This window comes from Haemaphysalis longicornis, unplaced genomic scaffold (assembly GCF_048455015.1).
Source record: "Haemaphysalis longicornis isolate Haplotype H1 unplaced genomic scaffold, Haemaphysalis longicornis Haplotype H1 scaffold_7, whole genome shotgun sequence".
In the NCBI taxonomy this organism is placed as follows: Eukaryota; Metazoa; Arthropoda; class Arachnida; order Ixodida; family Ixodidae; genus Haemaphysalis; species Haemaphysalis longicornis.
The window spans coordinates 106,030,669-106,056,557 of record NW_027526422.1 but is presented as its reverse complement, the minus strand read 5'-3'; the positions used below and the strand labels follow the sequence as shown (position 1 = coordinate 106,056,557).

The following is a 25,889-nucleotide window of genomic DNA, read 5'->3' as shown; positions in this document are numbered from 1 at the left end:
AGTGCATATGTGAAATCTATAATGCCGATAATCTGGTCGACTATCAGCTCGATAGGAAAATTGTACACACAAGGGATTAGGGCGATGGGTTTCTAGTTACGTTTTTATTTCAGTCAAGCCCCGCGTCAAATATAATCAGCTTAGCATTTTCTGGCTTGTGGTACCCATAATTATCTCGGAAATTCCAAGAATAATCTCGAAACTTTTTTTAGCGCAACATATTATTGATCTTTAGTGCATCCCCGGTACGTTCACCATTTTCTGTTGCTTCCACCCTCACCAACCTTGTACAAGCCTTTCACGAGGTATTCAGTCTCTGTTGTAACTTTCAGGACGAAGGTAACCCTTTTAGTACTGTATCTCGTCCAAGAGTAGCCACAGCGTGCTACTCTGCGTGAAAGCTTTCAAAAACATCCGCTCTCTCACTGAGACTTGTTATTTTATGATTTTTGTAACACAGTGCACACATTCCATCTTTACCCTTAACAAGTTTGAACACAGAGCACAAAATTCTTTCTCTTCGTAAGCATTAGGCCTCCTCCTCCTTTTCACCGCTCTTTAGTTTTTAGAATGTTGTGGGCGCGAACGTCACACCCCATTCTACTATTATATAATTTTGTAACTCTCCCAGTTTGATTCGATACCTCGAGCTCGTGCTTGATATATGAATATTCCGGCGCTTCTAGATGAGTTGTTTTGATTCTGAGATTGCCTACTATACTTACTAGGTTCTCCTCCTTCAACTATGCAGCTATAGCTCATTCTGGGAATATGGTAATATATGGTCATTACTTAGGTCTGTTCTATTCTCTTCCACACCAGTAAGGACCGCGCAATCATCAAGAAGCGTTCACTTGAAATTCTACTCTCTGTCTCTTTGACTGCAAATTTCGTTTCCTCCTTTCTACCGTAATATTTTTGTCAACATCTTGCGACCACCGCTATTGACTTTGCCTTCCATCTTAACATCCTGCCCAACACGTCGATAAGACCTTGTAATAAAAAGGTCTTCAGTACTCAATTTGACTTGGGGGCTTTTATATGTCCGTATCCACTTGTTTTGTTCGCTGAATGAATGCAGTAATTATCCTCGGGTTAGCCCTTACTTCGTTGATTCGAGGATGCATTAAAGAAACTTGTAAATTTAATAACCATAAAATTAAGGGCATAAGGGTGGCAATGTTTGTAAGCTTGAATTCTGCCAAACTAATTGATCCCGCTTTGAATAAGTAAATAGCGGTCTGGAGGCGATTGAGCAAGAAATGAGGCATATGGACGAACAATTTCCGGCATCCATCGGTCGCGAGAGCGTAAGGGGAGCAGAGAACAAAAGTCCGCTTAACTGCGGTCACGCTATTTTCACACCACTGCCGGCGTTTCTAGGAGGCGTGATGTTGAGAGGGCGGCTCCCCATCTTCCTTAGGTATTCGAGGACAGGAATATCGCAAGGTGGTAAAGCTGGTCAAAAGGCATAATCGCGTTTAAGACTTCTTGGCAGTTGGGGATGCGAGAGCTTCAATCTAATGCAATGCCGCAGGGTGTTTCTTGTAATAGAAATGCTGGCTTCGGAGCCAAATGGGAATTGGTGAAACGGCCGTGAGGTTCGGAGGAGAATAGTCATCGGCGGTGGCCAATCTCATTGAGTGGGTATGTTTTCACGCCTGTACCAGCATTTAGCAGGGGTACTTTAGCGTTGCGCAGGACGTGCCGAACGTCAAATTCATTGTACCACAACTGCGTGTACCTTTTGTCGCCATTTTGTAAGCCGAAGACACCGAAACATTCACCTTTAGTCAGCTAAAACCGTGGCACTGAAGTGACATCGACGTCGAGGGCACGAGCTGGATTCAAATCCTAAAATTTTCTTTCAACTCGATTAGCTGACCGTTACTTTTATGCGACTTCGGGCATGTAGGAGCCCTTTCGATGCACAGACGCTGGACCGGGGTTTGTCTGCACAATGGTTCATCTATTCCTTTGGCAAAGACAAAAAGAGCTCCGTGACAAGCTTTCAAACCTACGCCACAACCAATGGTGGCAGCCGCAAATAACCCCCTTTGCAAAACTAGCGTGAACCTGAAGCGGTGGAGTGAATGCGATTGCGCTGCACAATCTCGGAGTCCAGGTATCGGGAGTGGTCTTATGGACGGGATCTCACCTTCACTACAGTGGTTCCAGATAGTGACTGCGCGGTAACTTTTAAACCGGTTGGGTAAAAATCAAGGCAGTTGCTCTTATCAGGTCCCTCACTGAGTAGCCAGGACTACTGCAGCGGGGTGAAATCGGGTGCATAAAATTACCCCCCTGATATCGTTAGATCAATGTACGGCGTTTAAATAACTTTTAACGAATTTCTCTGTAATGGCTAGCGCGAATGTCGCACTGCATTTATTATTCTGATTTTTTATTTATTTAGACTTGGTTTATTTTTTACTATCAACCGGTCCTAGGCAACACAAAATGGCGCAACTTTTGAAGAGTCATTTTCGCATGCGGAAATATGCTGCAAATGCTTGTATGCTTATTTTACAGAGGGAAGGCGAGGTGGTGTCGAAGTGCACATACAGGTGCACATCGATCTTCCGTTGGGAAAACGAACCGGACGGGGTTGTCTGCACGGTAAGTCAATGCAGCCGCAACTGTAGCACTGAAAAAATTATACTACTCAAAGCAGCGTACGGCCAGAAAAGATACACGAATCGCTTCCGCTAACGAACTCTGGAACTTTCGAGCCACGTATATCTGATAGTTGATAGTTGGAGCCGAGTACAAGATGTGCTAGCAATAATAAAACCTCCTGTGCGCTCTTCACGCGAAATACTTATTTTTTGAGCACATATTTTTATCTAGTTCTTTTTTAACTTCCATTGCGTGATTTTAACGAATACTTTTAAAATCCTGTAAACCTGCTTCAATGAGTTTTATGCTTTCAAGTTACAACAAGACTGTGCAGAAGTGCCACTTTAACACCCCAAGTATCCAAGAAAAGACCATGCAGCCCATCTTGCACGGACAATAATGCTTCTTGTTTTGCTTGCTCGGGACGATTCCTATATGTTTTGCGCACATCGACTGTGCGTAAGTATGGCCATCGTAATTGTACATTCACCCCTTGCGCTGCTTGAAAGGGTGTATATACATTCGAACTTCATTTTGTGGCCGGCCTTGGTTGGTGTTCAGTGGCCCACACTTGAAAAACAACTGGGATTCCTCGTAACGTTCCGCGACGCGAGGTCACCTTCGGCGTTATTTGCGGATGGATATTTTTGTTGCTTTTCCTTTGCAGACCCTGACAAGAAACACCAACAAGAGCTGAATTATCAAGAGTAGTGCATTTTGTACAATGTGCCCGGCACTCATTCCACATATGGGGGTGTAGAAGGAACTCAAAAGCTTAGACATTATTTTAAACAATGATGGCATTCTTACATGTATATACCCATGCTTAGAAAATAAGCGCCGAGAGTTTTAAAAAGAGCCATGAAGAGAAAAAGCTAGTTTTGTTAATTCAAAGACTTCTTTGTCGCAGCAATAGCAACGTTATTGCAAACTTCAAACAAATAATCAAGATTACAAAGAGAACATATTAATTAAAGGTGAATCCCCAGCCGCTTTCCGGCGATTTCTCTATGACATCAGAAAACCTTATTAGCGCGATCGGCGGCCGCTGACCAAACCACCTTATAGAACACGACTGGGCGATCGCAACGGGTGCTATAGTCCTGTTTGGTCGAATCACTTTAATTCTGACGTGCAATTAACCCACTGGCAACTATGTTTGACCATATGCTAGACCATATTATGTCATGCCTGCCAGTATTTTTTACTGTAGCGCGAAATTTGAACTTCTAAATGTTGCTTGCATTTTTTTTTCAATTATGAAACGTCTCTGGTTGCTGGAACAGAGCTGACTGAATTACCGAAGCCTAGTTCTTTCAAACTAAACGCTGCATTTTGTCTTTATGACGTCTACAATGATATAACCGGGTACTGGCTGCACGATTGCACGGTTTGCCAGAAGTCCAAATTTATGAAAAAAATAGGTGGTGAAACAATGTCAAGTCACTAACGCATTTTATGAAGAAAAATGGGAAAAAATTAGTTTCCAATTGCCGATGACACAATGAGCAGTTGAATTATCAGTATCATTCATTCTTGTTAGCTTTTTTCCTTCCACATGTAGACACCTTCCATCCCGCTCTGCATTTTAGCGACATACGCCATCAGATTTTCCTTGGGTAATCAAGTTTATTCAATACCATTTATTTCCTCCGTTTGCACTGCTCGCGCAGGTCATTTGTTGGGACAACGAGCGGCTGTTCTTTTATTATTTCGTTGCCATGCACGAAAGACCTTGAGCACATGCCTTTTCTTTTTAAGTGCGAATGCACTTTATAAGCGACCCTGAATTCCGGTGACCGCCGTCCGTCCACATAGCAACAGCTGCGGGTGCGCGCGCTCCTCGTCTTCCTTGGCAACGGGGGGAGATGGGCGCGCGCTGCCTGGCCGCTGACATGGCACATACCCACGTGGGAGATTGGCCAGGAATCTCCTCGTCTTCCTTGGCAACGGGGGGAGATGGGCGCGCACTGCCTGGCCGCTGACATGGCACATACCCACGTGGGGGATTGGCCAGGAATCGGGCGTGAGAAGGGCTAATGCACCCGCTTAAAGGAGTACTGACACGAAATTTCAAAGCTGAGATCCGCTCTAGCAATCAAGTACAACGACAACACAAATAGGTGTCTGTGCATGGCACATACAGACGTGGGGGATTGGCCAAGAATCGGGCGTGAGAAGGGCTAATGCACCCGCTTAAAGGAGTACTGACACGAAATTTCAAAGCTGAGATCCGCTCTAGCAATCAAGTACAACGACAACACAAATAGGTGTCTGTGAATAAATGCATCTTTCTTTCTTTGTAGTTGTGTGTGTGTGTGTGATCTCTCTTTCGCGAACATTACCGAACCGCGCAAATTCAACTCCTGCATTCGCACTTTCACATTCTTCCCCTCGGGAAAATGCGGGGAATTTTTTTTTTGTTTGCTTTCATCTTCTACGTGTCTGTGACGCCATTCTTATCCCGCTGTTTTTTTTATTTCGAACGCAGAAGCATTTGCAACTGCATTCTGCATTAAGGGAACGCCGGTCATGGGCACATATTTGGCCCCAAGTACGCGTATAGTTTCTTCTGTGCTAACCATTTTGGCCATTTATGGACCACGCCTGCGGTTCTTGGTAAATTGGTACAATTTTGCCTCTACATACCTACTGTTCCAGCCTCTTTGACCTGTTCTTTATGCGCGAGGCAGACCTGACCGGCGAGTGTGACGGCAATATCACTCCCCTTTCCTGCCTTCCGGCTTCCACAACTAGGATACAAAGCCAACAAAATTACAAACAAAATTTTCTTCATTTATTCTATGCGCTGTCAGGCATTTTTCAGGAATGTCTGTTTGCCAGAGAAGGCGGGTATTCTAATTAATAAGGTAACTAAAGTTGTCTTTTTTAGAATTAACATTGGTATCAAGGGATGTGGGTAAAGTAAAGAAGGTCAAATAAAATGACCCCGCAATTGTTTTAACGCGACAGCCAACCAAACATTATTACAGGAGTGGTCTGATGTGATTCTAGTTGGCAGAAGTAAGTTACCACGTGGAAACAAGTCGCTCTCCGCCTGTCATTGCACGTGCAGTAAGGTGCAGTGACACAAGCGTTAGGGGAACCAAGACAACCAACCACCCCAGCGCAAGCTGGAAGCCTTCGATAAATGTAATTTTTGTTGAAAGTTTTAAAGCGGCGTACTAAAATTTAATCGTCTCACTTGATCACAAAGAGCGATGCCTGCACCAGTTTTCAAGAATGACTTGCTAGAAGACAGATTGGGAATATTTTAAAGCAGGACGACGATAAAAAACTAAATCATGAAACGCATAAAAACTCTAATACAACACGCTAGAAAAATTTCAATAAGAAAGACATTATTTACTAATCATTGCGCCAAAGTGGAAATCTACAAAGTATACACTATGCAAGATAAACCGATGATAAATCAAGGATTTCATACTAACCTCTAGTTTCTGAGGTCATCCAACAGCACTCTCCATGGTTAAAACATTTTTGGGGACTTTGTGAATGTCACGCGTCTTTTTCGTCGACAGCAAGCTTCCGGGAAACAATTCCTAAATACTTGTTCTCTTGTGTCTTGCAGGATGGTTACGGCGATCGTGTTTGCGTGAATGGGATGTGCGTGGAAAGAAAATTGTATTCTAAGGCACTGTCAACACCCACTCATGCAACAACGAATGCTCCAACCACACAGAAGTCGCCCCCCAATGCTGACGTGTCATCTGTCCTTCAAGATACCATGATGAGTACAGATTCCAGTGATAAACGGTTTTCTAATTCAGATGTACCTGAAATAACACAAACTTTGACTACTACCCAACAAACAACCCGACATCAAGCTTTGACTAGCAAGCCTCGTTATGAGACCTTAGAGACGCATGCAGTGAGTTCTACATTTTCTACAGGAACGCAAGCTCACACAACAGTAAACGAATGGAGTACTGCTCATACAGTGACATCGTTTGAGGGGCTCTCTGCCTCTAGCATTAATACAACATCTGAAAAAACGGTCACAACATCCTCAAATCAAGATGCACGACTCTCTTCCCGCACCGAAGACACCATGATACGCACTCAGGAAGCGAGTTCACATGGGGCTTCATCTACGCCTAGTTTGGTCACCGCAGTGCATCACGGACAAACTCGTACGGATCATGACTTAATGCGAACTGACACTCTTTCACATCAGAAAGGAGGCTTCACAGAAGGTCTAACAACGATCACCCCGCTTGCGCCGACATCGTGGAAGGAGCGCTCCATCGCTACAGCTAATCCAACGCCTGAAGAAGCAGTCACAAGCTCGTCACATCAAGGCGCACGATTGTCTGGCAGCACCGATGACCCCATGATCCGCACTCAGGAAGCCAGTTCGCTTGGGCCTTCATCTACGCCTAGTATGGTCACCGCAGTGCATCACGGAAAAACTAATGCGGATCATGACTTAATGCAAACTGACACGCTTCCACATCAGAAAGGAGACTTCACAGAAGGTCCAACAACGGTCATCTCGCATGCGCCGACATCGTGGAAGGAGCGCTCCATCGCTACAGCTAATCCAACGCCTGAAGAAACAGTCACAAGCTCGTCACATCAAGGCGCACGATTGTCTGGCAGCACCGATGAACCCATGATCCGCACTCAGGAAGCGAGTTCACTTGGGGCTTCATCTACGCCTAGTTTGGTCACCGCAGTGCATCACGGAAAAACTCGTGCCGATCATGACTTAAGGCAAACTGACACTCTGTCACATCAGAAAGGAGACTTCACAGAAGGTCAAACAACGGTCATCTCGCATGCGCCGACATCGTGGAAGGAGCGCTCCATCGCTACAGCTAATCCAACGCCTGAAGAAACAGTCACAAGCTCGTCACATCAAGGCGCACGATTGTCTGGCAGCACCGATGACCTCATAATCCGCACTCAGGAAGCGAGTTCACTTGGGGCTTCATCTACACCTAATTTGGTCACCGCAGTGCATCACGGAAAAACTCGTGCCGATCATGACTTAAGGCAAACTGACACTCTGTCCCATCAGAAAGGAGACTTCACAGAAGGTCCAACAACGGTCATCCCGCATGCGCCGACATCGTGGAAGGAGCGCTCCATCGCTACAGCTAGTCCAACGCCTGAAGAAACAGTCACAACCTCGTCACATCAAGGCGCACGATTGTCTGGCAGCACCGATGACCCCATGATCCGCACTCAGGAAGCGAGTTCACTTGGGGCTTCATCAGCACCTAGTTTGGTCACCGCAGTGCATCACGGAAAAACTCGTGCCGATCATGACTTAAGGCAAACTGACACTCTGTCACATCAGAAAGGAGACTTCACAGAAGGTCAAACAACGGTCATCTCGCATGCGCCGACATCGTGGAAGGAGCGCTCCATCGCTACAGCTAATCCAACGCCTGAAGAAACAGTCACAAGCTCGTCACATCAAGGCGCACGATTGTCTGGCAGCACCGATGACCTCATAATCCGCACTCAGGAAGCGAGTTCACTTGGGGCTTCATCTACACCTAATTTGGTCACCGCAGTGCATCACGGAAAAACTCGTGCCGATCATGACTTAAGGCAAACTGACACTCTGTCCCATCAGAAAGGAGACTTCACAGAAGGTCCAACAACGGTCATCCCGCATGCGCCGACATCGTGGAAGGAGCGCTCCATCGCTACAGCTAGTCCAACGCCTGAAGAAACAGTCACAACCTCGTCACATCAAGGCGCACGATTGTCTGGCAGCACCGATGACCCCATGATCCGCACTCAGGAAGCGAGTTCACTTGGGGCTTCATCAGCACCTAGTTTGGTCACCGCAGTGCATCACGGAAAAACTCGTGCCGATCATGACTTAAGGCAAACTGACACTCTGTCACATCAGAAAGGAGACTTCACAGAATCTCCAACAATGGTCATCCCGCATGCGCCGACATCGTGGAAGGAGCGCTCCATCGCTACAGCTAGTCCAACGCCTGAAGAAACAGTCACAACCTCGTCACATCAAGGCGCACGATTGTCTGGCAGCACCGATGACCCCATGATCCGCACTCAGGAAGCGAGTTCACTTGGGGCTTCATCAGCACCTAGTTTGGTCACCGCAGTGCATCACGGAAAAACTCGTGCCGATCATGACTTAAGGCAAACTGACACTCTGTCACATCAGAAAGGAGACTTCACAGAAGGTCCAACAATGGTCATCCCGCATGCGCCGACATCGTGGAAGGAGCGCTCCATCGCTACAGCTAGTCCAACGCCTGAAGAAACAGTCACAACCTCGTCACATCAAGGCGCACGATTGTCTGGCAGCACCGATGACCCCATGATTCGCACTCAGGAAGCGAGTTCACTTGGGGCTTCATCTACGCCTAGTTTGGTCACCGCAGTGCATCACGGAAAAACTCGTGCCGATCATGACTTAAGGCAAACTGACACTCTGTCACATCAGAAAGGAGACTTCACAGAAGGTCCAACAATGGTCATCCCGCATGCGCCGACATCGTGGAAGGAGCGCTCCATCGCTACAGCTAGTCCAACGCCTGAAGAAACAGTCACAACCTCGTCACATCAAGGCGCACGATTGTCTGGCAGCACCGATGACCCCATGATTCGCACTCAGGAAGCGAGTTCACTTGGGGCTTCATCAGCACCTAGTTTGGTCACCGCAGTGCATCACGGAAAAACTCGTGCCGATCATGACTTAAGGCAAACTGACACTCTGTCACATCAGAAAGGAGACTTCACAGAAGGTCCAACAATGGTCATCCCGCATGCGCCGACATCGTGGAAGGAGCGCTCCATCGCTACAGCTAGTCCAACGCCTGAAGAAACAGTCACAACCTCGTCACATCAAGGCGCACGATTGTCTGGCAGCACCGATGACCCCATGATTCGCACTCAGGAAGCGAGTTCACTTGGGGCTTCATCTACGCCTAGTTTGGTCACCGCAGTGCATCGCGGAAAAACTCGTGCCGATCATGACTTAAGGCAAACTGACACTCTGTCACATCAGAAAGGAGACTTCACAGAAGGTCCAACAACGGTCATCCCGCATGCGCCGACATCGTGGAAGGAGCGCTCCATCGCTACAGCTAATCCAACGCCTGAAGAAACAGTCACAACCTCGTCACATCAAGGCGCACGATTGTCTGGCAGCACCGATGACCCCATGATCCGCACTGAGGAAGCGAGTTCACTTGGGGCTTCATCAACACCTAGTTTGGTCACCGCAGTGCATCACGGAAAAACTCGTGCCGATCATGACTTAAGGCAAACTGACACTCTGTCTCATCAGAAAGGAGACTTCACAGAAGGTCCAACAACGGTCATCTCGCATGCGCCGACATCGTGGAAGGAGCGCTCCATCGCTACAGCTAATCCAACGCCTGAAGAAACAGTCACAAGCTCGTCACATCAAGGCGCACGATTGTCTGGCAGCACCGATGAACCCATGATCCGCACTCAGGAAGCGAGTTCACTTGGGGCTTCATCTACGCCTAGTTTGGTCACCGCAGTGCATCACGGAAAAACTCGTGCCGATCATGACTTAAGGCAAACTGACACTCTGTCACATCAGAAAGGAGACTTCACAGAAGGTCCAACAACGGTCATCTCGCATGCGCCGACATCGTGGAAGGAGCGCTCCATCGCTACAGCTAATCCAACGCCTGAAGAAACAGTCACAAGCTCGTCACATCAAGGCGCACGATTGTCTGGCAGCACCGATGACCTCATAATCCACACTCAGGAAGCGAGTTCACTTGGGGCTTCATCTACACCTAATTTGGTCACCGCAGTGCATCACGGAAAAACTCGTGCCGATCATGACTTAAGGCAAACTGACACTCTGTCCCATCAGAAAGGAGACTTCACAGAAGGTCCAACAACGGTCATCCCGCATGCGCCGACATCGTGGAAGGAGCGCTCCATCGCTACAGCTAGTCCAACGCCTGAAGAAACAGTCACAACCTCGTCACATCAAGGCGCACGATTGTCTGGCAGCACCGATGACCCCATGATCCGCACTCAGGAAGCGAGTTCACTTGGGGCTTCATCTACACCTAGTTTGGTCACCGCAGTGCATCACGGAAAAACTCGTGCCGATCATGACTTAAAGCAAACTGACACTCTGTCCCATCAGAAAGGAGACTTCACAGAAGGTCCAACAACGGTCATCCCGCATGCACCGACATCGTGGAAGGAGCGCTCCATCGCTACAGCTAGTCCAACGCCTGAAGAAACAGTCACAACCTCGTCACATCAAGGCGCACGATTGTCTGGCAGCACCGATGACCCCATGATCCGCACTCAGGAAGCGAGTTCACTTGGGGCTTCATCTACGCCTAGTTTGGTCACCGCAGTGCATCACGGGAAAACTCGTGCCGATCATGACTTAAGGCAAACTGACACTCTGTCACATCAGAAAGGAGACTTCACAGAAGGTCCAACAACTGTCATCCCGCATGCGCCGACATCGTGGAAGGAACGCTCCATCGCTACAGCTAATCCAACGCTTGAAGAAACAGTCACAAGCTGGTCACATCAAGGCGCACGATTGCCTGCCAGCACCGAGGGCACCAACTCTACAGCGATTACAGTGATCCGTACTCAAGAATCAAGTACAGATGTGGCTTCAACTTCACCTAGTTCACTTATATCGGTGCATGATGGTACAACTCATGCGGATCATGACGAAATACGGACTTTCACTAGTACGCATCAGAACGGTGGCTTTACAGATGATCCTACAACGGTGAGCCGGCGTTCTATAACTTCCCCTGGGACAAACAGTGCAGAGTTAACATCAAGCCCAACGCCCGTCGACGTTCACATTGGCCCGGTAAGCGATGTAGTCCCTTGTGTAAGAGTGAGCACTAAACAAGCAGTGCCGTCTGCATATCAATCTACAGCAACTTCAACTTCAACTTCCAAGCAGTATTTCGTTGCTTCGGGGTTTCCAGGTAAAAGTGACACTCCCGCAGGAATTCTTCGCGAGAGCGATTTTACCCCTCACCCCACTTCTACAGGAACAAATCTCCTGACTACCATTTCGCTACCCCAGAACGATTCCAGAGCAACATCCGCAGAAAGGGACAATGTATCCGTCTTGATTGCGAGCCGTAATACAACCCCAAATGACTTTTCTTTCAGAGCTAATAGTACCACATCTAGTCACAACTTATTCACACGTGGTTTTCAAGACAGAGAACAGGCTGTTACTGAAGCAAATGAGGGAGACATTTCCGCAGGTGACCCGACACTGTCGGATCAGCTTCTCACCGATTCCACTTCGGCAATGAAACTGGATATTACAACAGATTCCGCAGACACCGAGGAGCCATCCACAAAGATGAGCTACGCAACGAATGCGGAAACTAAAATCAGTGGTCCTCCAGTAAGGGCAGCAAAAATTTCACCTACATCTGGTTCTATTACATTTAACCAGTCGGCAGGTACTGATGTGTCCCCGATTGAAGTGGCAACTGCCTCGAAAACTTGGAAAGTGGGCATATCCACGCCTCATCCTACATCAACAGAACCACAATTTTTTCGCTCTGTGGGGTCAACTAGGGAAGAGATCTCGCCAAGTGTCGCAGACGCCGACATTTTTCCCGGCAAGGAATGGGACACTTCTGCCGATGTCATTACAAGCACAAGCCAACGAAAGGCCACGAAGCAAAGTTTTACAGTGCCTGTTTCTAGCACGGATATACACTACGACCCTGAGGTCGAACAGGAAACTACGGTTCCCTCGGTAAAATGGGAAAACGAGGCGTCTACGCGTCACCCGACAACACTTACTCTGGACTCGACGACGTCTGCTCAATCAATTAATCAAGATATCTCATCGAGTACCGCACACGGGACAAGGCCTTCTAATAAGGAAGGGGATGAATCAACAGCATTCACTACAATCACAAGTGAACAATTGGCCACAGAACAAAGTTTTCTATCATCCATATTTATCCCCAATGAACAATATACGCCCCAAGCTAAAAACCAAAATGCCACTGCCACGATAATGCCTCACCTACCGACAATGCAGAGTGAGGACGTTACTAGTTCCAAATGGTCACCCAGTGCAGATATCTCGACAATCTCTACAGACATCAAAACGTTCTCCAGAACGAAATCGGTGGCTAAAACCACTAGTCAACCAGGGACCACAGAGGACAGTTTTAAGTCACCCGGTTTATTAACCAATACATACTATGCTCCTCATAATACTCAGAAAACTGCCATCGCCACTGAAGACGGTGAAACGCACTTGTCTACGCATCATTTTACAATGCCCTATCAGGACTTGACAAGCTACGCCAAGCAAACCAATGAAGATACCTCGCCAACCTCCGCAGACATAGAAAGTTTCTCTACGAAGACAATGGACGCACTGCCAGCATTGAGTGAAAACACTAACGAGCGATTGACCGCGGAACCGATATTTGCCGATCCCGCTTTTACCACCCATCAGCATCACGCGCATCTAGATGAGGAACAAAGTACCGCTGTAATCTTGGATGAACTTGTTTCCACCCATAATGTAACAACACCAAACTTTGGTCTCCCAACTTCCGCCGTGTCAATCCCAGAAAGGTCCCCTTCAACCTCACAGCGTGCAGAGTGGCCATCGAGGACGGAAAAGGCAGCACTTGAAGAAACGAGTACGAACAATAACAAAGCCACAACTACACAAAACGCTACAATGGCGTCTACTTTTTCTGCACTTGGGTACCATACAGCAGGGCGCGCTTTTTCAGGTGGAGTACAACCCATCGCTACAACGTCGTTTGAAGATGACTCAACAGGCGAGTCAGCAAACTTCCCCCAAAACGCAACTTCATTTCCTTCATCTAGCAAAGAAGCGACGTCCAATACAGCACACACGGTGTCTTCTAGCACTGAAATTCCCAAACATTCTGAGCCGGAAGGAAGCAGTGAACAAGAAACAAGTGCAGAAAAAGTTTCGTCTGCACCCGCATCAGCCGCTTCAGCGAAATACTCAGACCCTACGAAGTCTCCCGACAACAAGTCTTCCTCTGCAACACGAGAGAAAGGCGATACTTTGCGCGGCTCTACAGCACCGAGCCTGCAGGTGACACATAGTCCTCATTCCAGAAGTGAAGAATGCAAGTCAGAGTTGTCGTTACACCGCCAGAAAGCTATGTTACTTGCGTTCTGTGCTATATTCCTGTTTGTTACTATATTAAAGCTACGCTTACGTAAACGCGAAACTGTTTGAGTGAATTTATAAACGCGCAGTTAAATTGGAGACTACGAAAATCAAAAAGGCTTTGTTGAGAACACCGCCGAGCGGTGAGCGATTTGCCATGGTCTCACCCTAAAGAAACTGCCTAAAATCTCGCTATTTCAACCGCAATAAATTTCATTTGACGCAAATCTTCCTTGGACTACCTGGCTGTGTATTGTGTTTAATTTCAGGGGAGGGGGAGGGGGCGCCACCGGCTACCGAGCCAATCGGACGGGCTTCACATCGGCTCTGTCGATTTTCGATGATTACGCCGGTCATGTAATGATGGAGTGACGTGACCTTTACACCTGGCGTACGTGTGGCATTCTGCCCTTTTTAATAGACGTTGCACAAAATATATACACGCACAAGGACACAGCGTTGCAAATCCAAACACTGAAACCGAAACTTAAACTACATCAATATATATAGGATACAACATATTTCCCTCCCTCAACTTTTAGTAAATCTGTTAGTATGTTAGTAGAGGTTAATCGCGCTTAGTTTCTACATGGCAAGAGAATACACCGCAAGGAAGAAATTGTATAACCCGAATTACAAATACACATCAAAACACTACATCAGTGAATACACTCAAAATAGGCACACCAACACTGAGAAAATACTTGAACACATTCACAGTTCGTGTCCATATCTAGCCGGCGGCAGTCTGTCTCGGTGCGGTTGAATACGACGGCCGGGTGGGCACGACACAACAGGTTGTTCTGTAGTGTTCACGGGCGGCCGTGACACAGTTTCTGATGCAGGACACTGTTCTGTGGCTGACCTCGTTGGCGAAGCAGGATCACATACTGCACTAGGCACAGGTTGCGCTGCAGGAACACTTGCCTCTGCAGACGCTGGCTGCCATGTTGCAGCGAGAAGTGTCGCATCGCCGGGGTCGTGATGAAGGGACGAGTCACGACAAACGGGAGGTTGCTGAAGGCCATTGTTGCTCGTGCGACGAGCAGGCACCTTGCTCAGCTTTGCGGCGTTCCAGGTTCTGTCGTCATCGAGGAGGAAGGATGCTGGACCACGTTTCTCGACGACTTCCCTCGGCTTTGAAAAAGAAGTGTCACGCTTGAATGAAACCGATGGTTTCTTCACCCGCACCATGTCTCCTACCGCCACCACGGTCGGCTTTGCCGCTCGCCTCCTGTCGGTGTAGGCTTTGCTGTACTGTTGCCTGTGCTTGACACGCTCTCGAAGCCTGGCCAGTTCCTGATAGGGTGTCTTCGCAAACGACTCGGGCGATAAGCCGAGGATGTCAAGCTTTGTCCTTGGCAGCCTTCCATGAAGCAGTACCGCAGGGGCCACTCCTGTTGTGGCGTGAGGTGTACACCTGTAAACGGCGAGATAATCCCGTACAGCAGTTCACAGAGAACGCTGTTCCAGACGAGCCAGTTGGAGGTACGTCTTGAATGCGCGGTTGAACCGCTCGATCTGTCCATTTGCCTGCGGATAATAAACAGATGAATGCGACAGGCGGATCGCTCGTTCTTTTAGGAAGTCGATAAATTCTTTTGAGGTGAACTGGGGCCCATTATCGCAAACTATCTCTTCAGGATACCCTTCCCTCGCAAAAATATTGAGCAGGAACTCGATCACGGTTCTTGTAGAAACGTCTCTGCACAACTGCACTTCAGACCATTTTGAGAAGTAGTCCACGAGCGTCACTGCAAACCTCAAACAAGGTAAATATAACTGGTAGCGAAGCTTCCATAGAAGCCCATACGTTCAGAAAATGGCGGCTCTTAAGCTGCTCATGGGGCTTAGCGCCGTCTGTGTGAGAAGGGAACACTTCCGGCGGAAGAAAAAATGAACAGGATGTGACGCAAGATCCGGTCAGAAAGTGACGTCATTTTGGTGGCATTAGCGGGAAAATTTGACTTCAAAATAGCCTTAGCAGGCCTCTGATCGCTGAGGGCCCATGTCATTGCCACCTGACGCAAGTTGGCGAGCCCTTGGTGCGTGTGCTTCAAGTCAACGGCAGCTTATACTCGTGACTAGAGAAACGTACCTTAGCATAATGTCGTATGATTCGCCTCGGTGTTTATAAAAACATCTTGCATCTTCTCTGAACGTTTATTCTGTATTCATGCCTTCCACTGCGGTATAAAAGCAATCAGTTGTTTATTTTGATTGCAGTGGGTGGCAAACGTACCCCCCCCCCACCCCCCACCGCAATTTTACCAGCCCAAAATGACACTTGACCACTCTCCCCGGCCCCCTTTCATATAAAAAACGTCCCCACTGCTTAACCCGATACCAATTTCTACTAACGCTACTGCTGGGTTTAATTGCGTTGCACATACGCAGGTTGCGTGCGTGCCTTAAGTATAGATCAAGGTTATATAATGCTTGCTCAGTTTGTGTACTTCTGTTCTAAGAGAAGAAATGACGCATAGTCATGCTATAATCAAGACATTTGAATTTTATTCCAGGATAAACATAAAACAAATTTACCACACTGCACAAAATGAGCACGTATTGTATAAGTACAAAATGTTCGTGGGCACTACATGCATTATGATTTTCCTTACGAGCCGAAAAATTGTCTTTACCCGTAACACATAGCATTATGAGCAATGAAAGCGTCAACAGCAGAGCTACTTCGAAACAAGAGAAAAGAACTAGGCACTGCATCTTGACGCAGAAAACCGGGGAGCAGGAATGCCGATTCACGAAAGTGCAGCGAGCACACCGCAGCTGTCCCGGCGTCTTATCAAGTAGACATGGGTTTCTACAGAAGTTCACTCAGCATTCACGCCTGCAATATTCTGGTTGCATTATTAGGCAACTGTGTCGCAACAGATAAGTAAAGAGAAAAATGGATCAATGCAAACGAAAGCGACGGCAGTATGTAAAAGCACACAGCAGGAAAGATTTGGCAGCAGCGCAGCACGGAGCAGCACAACACAGTACTGCGATTGAAATAATGCTTGCGCATACAAGTGCGGGAAGGAACGAGCCCTACAAGCGTTGTAATGCAATAGAGAAGACACTGAGATAGACAGTTAAAGCGACTCGTTTAAATTCGAGTGGTACTACGCTGACAAGTCCTAGAGTAATTGACACCACTTGCTCCGAGCCAGTCTGAGGTGAAATCAAGAGATAACTGTGACATAAAAAAACTTTAGACCCATTTTTTTCGAAGCACCACCACGTACCCTTACACAACCCCCGAGCATGTATTTACTATAGTTTCGCGTTACCTGAGGAAATGAGAGGAAAATGGTGCAGTAAAACGCCAGGCGTACGGGACTTGCTGTTGCAACCTTTACAGCACATCGTTTCCGTAGGTACCGAGGAAAGCGCTCCGCTCCAACCGTTGGCAGCATCGTCCCGTAGTTCACCGCGCCCACCGGGCACGATACTAAACGTGTTCACCGACGATCCAACGCACCTCGCAACTCCACGCGCAGCAAAAATTAAGTGCACACCAAATTAACAAGAAAAAACGAATGCAAATGCGCACCACCAAAACACGCGAGGGGCGTTTCCCAGCAGACGAACTTTCGGAGCACCTTACCGAACACTACAAGGACTGCATCACAGAGCAATGACATGTGCGATTCTTCAGAGGGCGCTACAAAAACGTTTTTTGAGAATGAACAGCATTTTCATAAATTATTTGCACACTCTGCCTAAATAAATGTGATTCAGAAATAAAAAATTCCCCGCATTTCCCCGAGGGGAAGAATGTGAAAGTGCGAATGCACGAGTTGAATTTGCGCGGTTCGGTAATGTTCGCGAAAGAGAGATCACACACACACACACAACTACAAAGAAAGAAAGATGCATTTATTCACAGACACCTATTTGTGTTGTCGTTGTACTTGATTGCTAGAGCGGATCTCAGCTTTGAAATTTCGTGTCAGTACTCCTTTAAGCAGGTGCATTAGCCCTTCTCACGCCCGATTCTTGGCCAATCCCCCACGTGGGTATGTGCCATGTCAGCGGCCAGGCAGCGCGCGCCCATCTACCCCCGTTGCCAAGGAAGACGAGGAGATTCCTGGCCAATCCCCCACGTGGTTATGTGCCATGTCAGCGGCCAGGCTGCGCGCGCCCATCTCCACGTGCGCGGACATCGCCGGTGGACGCAGGTTCAGGGTCGCTTAAGAAGTGCATTGCACTTAATATCGTTCGTAAAATATAAATGTTTTATTGTTGAACAAAACTTGGTTTTTTGCTACTAGTGTTTGTTCCCTCCTCACCTAGTCGCGCTGCAATCGCCACTCCCATAAGCCCCCATGCTGATGTCGCTGGTAATAGGTTCTGAACCGCTTTTCGCCCGAAGCTTCGCTACCATTTACATTTACCTTGTCTGCAATCTGGAGGCGCCCTCTCCAGGGGACCAACGATATCAATCGCAAGTTTCTGCCACGGTCTCTCTGGTAGCTCCACAGGTTTCAAAGGGGCAGGGGACGTCTTGGCCGATTTATCCGCTGCTTGACAGATGGTACAATTGTGGACTGCTTCTTCCACATGACTGTTCATGCGGGGCCACCAAAACTGCTCCCTAAGTCTGGCTTTGGTGCGTCCGATACCCTGGTGGATTTCATGCGCTGTTGCTACCAGTTGAACCATGAGAGATGAAGGAACGACGAGCCTCTCTGCCCGCAACAACAATTCTCCCACTACTGCCAATTCCTCTCGAACTCTGAAATATGGTTTCAGCTCTTCACGCAAGTTCTTATGCGAGGGCCAAGACCCCTGTACGTACGCCTTCACCTTCTGAAGCGTGACGTCAGTAAGAACTGCTTGTTCAAACTGCTGTCTCGTCAGGCAAGTTGGTTGGACCATGCAAACAGTTTCTTCCCTAAAAGTCAGCTCCGAATCTGCCACATGGACTGGCAACCGCGAAAGAGCATAGGCTACTCTATTTGACGAGCCTTTCTGGTACTCCACCGTAAAGTTCTAACGTAGTTAGCCTTGCACACAAACGTGCAATACTGAGTGGGCGGCGGCCTGAGCCCTGCGAGGACAGAAGTGAAGCGAGTGCCTGATGATCTGTTCGGAGAGTGAAGCTACGCCCCCACAGGTAAGAATGCCAATGTTCGCATGCCCAAATGCAGGCAAGTGCCTCTCTTTCACCAACTGCGTACTTCCTTTCCGCCGACGAGAGCGTGCGCGATGCAAAAGCGACAGTACGAAGTGTGTGACCGGCGCGCTGCTGGAGGACTGCTCCGAGTCCACATTCAGTCGCATCAGTGGAAATGATAATTGGAAGTGCAGGATCAAACATCTGCAAGACCAGATCTGAGGACAATACAGACTTTATCCTGCGGAAACTTGTATCCACCTCAACAGACCAGGCGAACTCTTTGTCTTTCCTAAATAGAATTCTCATTGGCTCCACCATCTCGGCTAAGTGTGGAACGAACTTGGCGTAGTATTCTACTAACCCAAGAAACGAACGGAGTTCGGCGGCATTGTTTGGAACTGGAGTGTTCACCATTGCGTCGACTTTCCCTGGCAGTGGCGAAATACCAGAAGGAGTCACCTTGTGGCCCAAAAATTCAAGCTCCTGAACTCCGAACACACATTTACTGTTCAGCTTCAGACCTGCGTCCTTGATATGCTGTAGAACTGTCTCAAGGTTCTTTAGGTGCTCCTCAGCCGATTTACCAAACACAATGACGTCGTCAATGTAAAAGAGGACACCAGCACAATTGCGGAGTATGAGAGACATACTCTGGAAAGCCGAAGGTGCTGACGCTAGCCCAAAACAAACGCGTTTGAACCGGTACAGCCCATCATGTGTAATGAATGCAGTCAAGTCCCTATTCTCAGGATCCAGGAGAACTTGGTGATAGGCAGAAGCTAAGTCAAGCTTCGAAAAATGCGTTGCCCCCACCAAAGCATGAAGCAACTCATCCATGTGCGGCAGCGGAAAGCTGTCCGGAATGATCGCCTTGTTAGGTTCGCGTAAGTCTACACAAAGCCTAATACTGCCACCTTTCTTCTCAATGACTACAATGGGGGACACCCATTCTGATGCATTGATACGTTCAATGATGTCCAAGTTTTCCAAGCGCTGCAGTTCAGAAGACACGCGTGGTCGTAACATCAAAGGAAGACGGCGAAGTTTTGATGCTACCGGCACTGGTCGGCGACTTTGGCTAGTTTCGGTTTCCGAAATTGTGGCGATCCTAGCGGCACGGTGCTGCGGCGTGGCCCTTCCCTTTCCCTCAGTGTTTCTTTCTTTCCACACCGTCAACGCTTCCGCGCCTCCTCACGCATGCGCAACAGCTCACCGGCGCCAATATTTTTTTTTTCTTTCTCTCGGCGCGCACGGCGGGCCAGTTCGGTACGTGCGTGAGCGAGCCGGCGTGCGAAGGGTTGCGCGGGTTGCCTAAACGCTTCCACGAGCGGAAAGTTTCGCTGCATTATAAAATACATTCGAATGTATTCTAAATATGGGGCAGCGGAGAAAGGAGTGTTACCACTCCTGCGCAGCTCTGTGGTGCAGCAACACAGGGCGGTACAGTTCGACCAAGTTTCTCGCCTTCTCCAAAGACGACAGGTAAGCAAATTAGCTTTGTACAAGTTATAGTGAATTCCTTAAAAGCCGACTGATTGCCCTCTTCTGTTTTCAAAATAATTCGCGCATGTAACGTGAAGTTAATGAGACATGTCACTCGTCTTGGAGTGGAAACTAATGTGCAAATATATCCCAGCTGTGCAGGTACGCAAAGTTCTAGTAGAAGTAAACGCGTCTTTGGCACGCACACACTTGCTCGCCAGAACAATTTGTGGTGGCATTGCCGTTTTTTATTGATTGCCTTAGTAACTGCTGGAACGTCGATTCAGTATACTTATCAAGGTATTTTTTGTTGTTTCGTGCAGAGGTATGAGTCTAGGTTTGGGCCCCAAGTCGAGGACGGTTTGCGACTTCATTGGACGTTTCCTCCGGTGACTCTCCTCAATCCATCCAATGTCATCACGACGCACCTGCTCACAAAGAAGGCAAGCTCAACTGTACGCGCTTCTTGCCTTTCATGGCGTACATACTACCACATCGATTGATGGCGTGGAGGTGCTGCGCCATAAGCATTTCTTCCTCCCCCGTCTTGCTCCAAAACGTATATTTGCGGCGAAACTACTGCAAAGCGTTGCTTCAGAGCTCCGAAAAATCTGACGTAACTCCGCGGTGTTCAATGCAAGTCGATTTTCACATGAAGCAGTGGAAGGCCAAACCGAAATACATGCGTTGTCTGCAGCCGCCATTGCAAGCGTTTCGCTCATTAAAAAATAAATAAAACCAAGTAGCATTGCCGGCTTTGCTGTTCAATCTAAACTGCGCGCCCGCGCCTTGTCATCTTATCGCGAATGGGTTTGGTGTTCCATAGTTCTGAAGTTAGAATGGTCATGCCGTATCGGACAGGATGAGATAAGAGGCGCTGCCCAGACACGAGTTAGAGGGTAGCTTGTAACAACCTGGCCGGTATCTGCGGCTTAAAATACAGGAAAGCTTCTTTTTTTTCTGGGTGTCTTCTCCCCCCCCCCCCTCGCTTTCCCTCCCACCCCCGGTAAGCAGACTGTTAATTCACGCGCCATTAAAAGAAAAGACGGGTGCGTTCGATCGACGTGCACATGGTTGGGCATTGTTTTTGTACGTAGATATAATCCAGCAAAGAGTGTCTACAGTGCGGTCATTGTGTTGCAACAGTTTTTTATGGCTGCATTTTGTTGGTGTGAACATGATTTCTCGGAAGTGTATGCAGGTTAATGGGCGGGTCAACGCTTTCTTTCAGAGTTTGCGTTAACTCGCCCGAAAGGCAGGGCTTGAAGCATACGTGTGCGTGCTTTCTTTTAACATATAGATTCCGATTATTGTGTCTCTGAACTGAAACGAATTTTTTTAATGTCTAAAGAACATTCCTGTCTCGAGGTGAGCCAAAGAAATAAGTATACATTGAGTGGAACTTTCAAGTTCATTTCTTCTCCCGCCGAGGTTTGCGCGAAAAAAAAAAAATCTGTGTAGGGACTAGAACTTTCGAAGTTCTTTCGTAATCAAGTATTGTGTACCTAAATGTGTATTCATGGCTGTAACGTTTGCGCAACTTTAGACGGAGACCGATACAAAAAGGGACTCGAAGACCTGTACCTGTCACCCTGTAAAGTTGCGCAAAAGTTACAGCCTAGAATTCAGAATACCAACTAGCCCGCCTAACCGTGTTATTGTAAATGTGTATGTAGCACGTTTTTTCCCTATTGTACAATATTGTATGCCTAAATTTTCATATGTCATATTTTTGCTTAGTCCAATACTGTGTACATAAAATGTATGTGCAATATATGGGTGTAGTACATGTGTTTTATGACTTCGAATCAAAGACGTCCTCATATGAATTTTGAATAAATGCATAGCAAAAATAATGTTTGTGTAATACTCCAATTATTATCGCCACAAAGACAACAATTCGACACCAGAAAACGTACTATTACCTACATGTTTTCTTCTTTCAATTATTGAACACGTTACTGCACACATAACAAACGACGGGCGGCGGCCATTTCGTGTCATCGGCGCCGCTCGTCCAACTTTCGCGCCTAGTGCCATTGCCGAGCGGCCCATGAGGCAGCGACCGGCGGCAGACGCGAAAGTTGGCAATGGCACCAGGCGCGAAAGTTGGACGAGCGTCGGTTTCAGGGGCCGGCGCGCGGCGGCACGGCCTGGCTGCCGCGGGATAAATGACGTCAGCAGCGTCCGCGACGTCAGCAAACACCCTTTCCCCCCTCGCCACTCGTTGCCATGGCGAATAATGCAACGTTTTTCAGAGGCCACGTACTACTAGGGGAGGATTTGGCGCTGCTGGCGCGAATTACGTGGGACCACGGTGGATGCGAGAGAGGCCGCCCCGTGCTACCGGCTGAACACCCCCACGTGTCGTAATCCTGTGAACAAAACCTTTAGCAAGGCCCAGCTCATTTGTGAAGAGGGAGCCAAACTTTTGCTGAAGTTCTGGTGGCAACTGCGTGGACAACTCGAACGGACATGACACAGCTACTTCGGCATTCGGTACCGCGCTGGTTTGAAAGCACTGCAGTTGAGACCCTTCAATGCACAGCTTCAATGCCTTAATATCATCCAAGCCTATGAAAGAAGTGCCCTGTTCTACGACATAAAACAACAGCGGTGCGCTGCGATTCTCGAAGGAAACTTCCGAAAAGAAGCAGCCTCGAACCAAAATTGGTCGTTTTGAATAATCCAGAAGTGTTACACGAGGAACGGGAAGCAGGTGCACACTTGGAAAATGCTGGTCAAACGCCTTCCCCGAAATAATTGAAACCGAAGAGCCAGAATCAACTAACAGTTTCAATTTGACCTGCCCGACTTGAACGTTAATGTGTATTGCAGATGCAAGAGGCTGTTGAACCACAAGAACCTGTGCAGTTTCATCCTGCGACAGGCTATCAGCTGAAACTTCGTGGACAACTGCATGCGACCGTTTCTTGTTGCAAACATTCTCAAAATGCGGCATTTTCTTCCTTTAGCTGGGCAGCGTTGCCATGAAGCGCGATGCTCGCTACAACCACAACGAAAACAATGCGAAGAATTCTCGTGTTGCTGCAAATTCGACGAACGGCGCTCTCGAGAAGAGGGGCGGTTCCCATGCGTACCTGCCTTATCACGTTGACCGAAAGTGCGAGCGCGCGGCCGTGAATGCGGTGACGGCGACAAACTGTCCTTTGCGCAGGAATGCGCAGATACTGGCTGCACAGAAACAGAAAATTCCTTCATTTCCACGGTTGCTTGCTCGATTTGACTCGCGAGAGCAACTGCCTTGTCAAACGACAGGGAAGACCCTTCTAACAAAAGGCGTTCAGGGACGCGATCCGACGACACACCGGCAACAAACTGGTCGCGTAACGTCTCTTCTGGCGATGTAAACGAGCACATCGCGGCGAGCTCTGTAAGAGCGGTCACGTACTCTTGAACCGACTCGCCTGGGGACTGAATACGGCGGTGAAATCGGTGGTGCTCGACGACAAGGTTGCAGGTAGTGTCGAAGTGCTTGGCAAGTGTCGCTACCGCGGAGGCGTACACGTCTGGCGTAGCTGCAGCCCCTTGCTTCTCCTCGGTCTTCTTGGCCGCCTGCGACACAGGCAGGGTGCTGAAAATGCGTTGACCTTCGGGTCCCAAACAGTGAAGTAGAAGAGCCTTGCGACGCTCTGAGGGGAATTCGGAAGCACCGGATGCCAACAGGTACACCTCGAACATGTCGTGCCATCGTGACCATTGTTGCACGGGGCGACCGGGTGTCGGGAGGAACGGCTCCGGTGGGGTGATGCCGGCGAAAACCATCGGGTAGGCGTGGCTGGTTGGGTCCCGGGGAATTACATGAAAATGCGGTTCTAAATTCTCGTCGCCATTGTAATGATGGAGTGACGTGACCTTTACACCAGGCGTACGTGTGGCATTCTGCCCTTTTTAATAGACGTTGCACAAAATATATACACGCACAAAGACACAGTGTTGCAAACCCAAACACTGAAACCGAAACTTAAACTACATCAATATATATAGGATACAACAGGTCACTCAACTCGAATCCCCAAATTCTTTCACCAAGTGATCCGAGAAGTTGAGACGAAAAAGTGGATACCCGATTTTAAAGTAGGGACCATTTTTTGTGCTTTTACGGACTCTTTCCCTGGAATCGCCATGCTTACCGGAGCTAAGCCTAACGCCAGCTGAGCATGCTTGCCGAAGCCCCCGCTAAGCCTTTGGATGCTCCGCCAGCGCCTAGGCCTGACGCCGGAGTCGTCGCCGGTACGGACCCTTAGGGTGGACGTATTTCATCAAGACCCACAGAAAAATGGCCGGCACCATGCGAATTGAAGTCGAAGGTGTAGAAATTCAACCGGAACAAGTGACAAGAGCTTAAGGCTGGGAAGTGGCAGGTGAAAAACTTGAAGCGCTGCAACACCGGCAACGAGAACGAAGCCTAATGGCCAACACCCGAGCAAGCAAGCCCCCCGGGGAAGCCGACTGGTCTCGTCGGCCGGCCAATAATTTCAAGAGAAAGATCCTCAAGGCCGCGAGAATGCGCGAGCTACCGAAAGATGTCAAGACCATCATCTGACCGAGGGTGGAGGGGGGCCTCCCCGTTAGTGTTGTGTCCCGCGTTGAAATCAGCCGCGCCATCGGCGCTGCCGCTGACGTCAGCACATAAGAATCCAAGAGAGACGTCATATACCCAAACAAACAACAAATCATCGTAATCTTCAGTTCTCCAAAGAAAGGAAACCCCGACCGCTACGCGGCAGTGTCCAAGCTCACGGTCTACGGCGCTGAGCACGACGTTAGTGCATACGTATCGGCCCCTCACGGGACAGTGAAAGGAGTCATCAGAGGGGTCCCCCTAACGGATTCGGCCCAAGAGATAAACGATTATCGTCAAGGAATTCAACCCCACAGCCCTGCAGGCCAACCGAATCAGCATAACGTTGTTGGTCGTCATCGCCTTCAGCTGCCCAAAAGTGCCAAATTACGCAAAGTACGGCAACTTGCTGTTGGAACGCTCAGTGTGCAGAAAGCAAATTGATAAGCGCTTTCAATGTGGCCGCTTGGGGCACAAAATGGACCTTTGCCCAAATCCGACTAAACGGATATTCCGCAGCTGCGAAATACAGAACACGGAAGAAGACCACAGCCACGACTGTAAGCCAAAGTGCAGCCTACGCGGAGGAGACCACCTCACGGCAGGCAAGATATGCAAGGCCCACTTCAAGAACCCATCTGCGCAAGCGAAGATGGGAGCGGAAAAGGTCAGCATACTAAGATAGTTCCAGAACACCTCCGCGTCAAGAGGAGAAGCCCGTTGCGCCGGAGTCCTCGCCCTCTCACCGAAAGTGCCAGAGCCCGCGCTCCCTCTCGAAGGGGAGGGAAAAAAGACGGAACAATAGCGGCGCTTCGAGACCTGATTCGAGGATGAGGTCGCCAGGCGTCGGAACCAAGGCTCGCAGCCGTGATTCACGTCCCAGGTCGAAGACCAGGAGCAGT

At 48.5% G+C, this 25,889-nt stretch overlaps 1 long non-coding RNA gene and 1 pseudogene across 1 annotated transcript in view; one reads left to right on the top strand and one right to left on the bottom strand.

Annotated features, from left to right (window-relative positions):
• LOC144146774 (uncharacterized) overlaps positions 1-14,027 on the top strand; it is a 35,721-nt gene extending 21,694 nt beyond the window's left edge. The window contains exons 3-4 of the long non-coding RNA XR_013317703.1: positions 2,533-2,619; positions 6,212-14,027. This is a non-coding gene — a long non-coding RNA (uncharacterized LOC144146774). The remainder of the gene's footprint in view (positions 1-2,532; positions 2,620-6,211) is intronic.
• Positions 14,028-23,184: 9,157 nt separating this feature from the next.
• Positions 23,185-24,188, bottom strand: LOC144144766 (uncharacterized; annotated as a pseudogene).
• Positions 24,189-25,889: the final 1,701 nt, after the last annotated feature.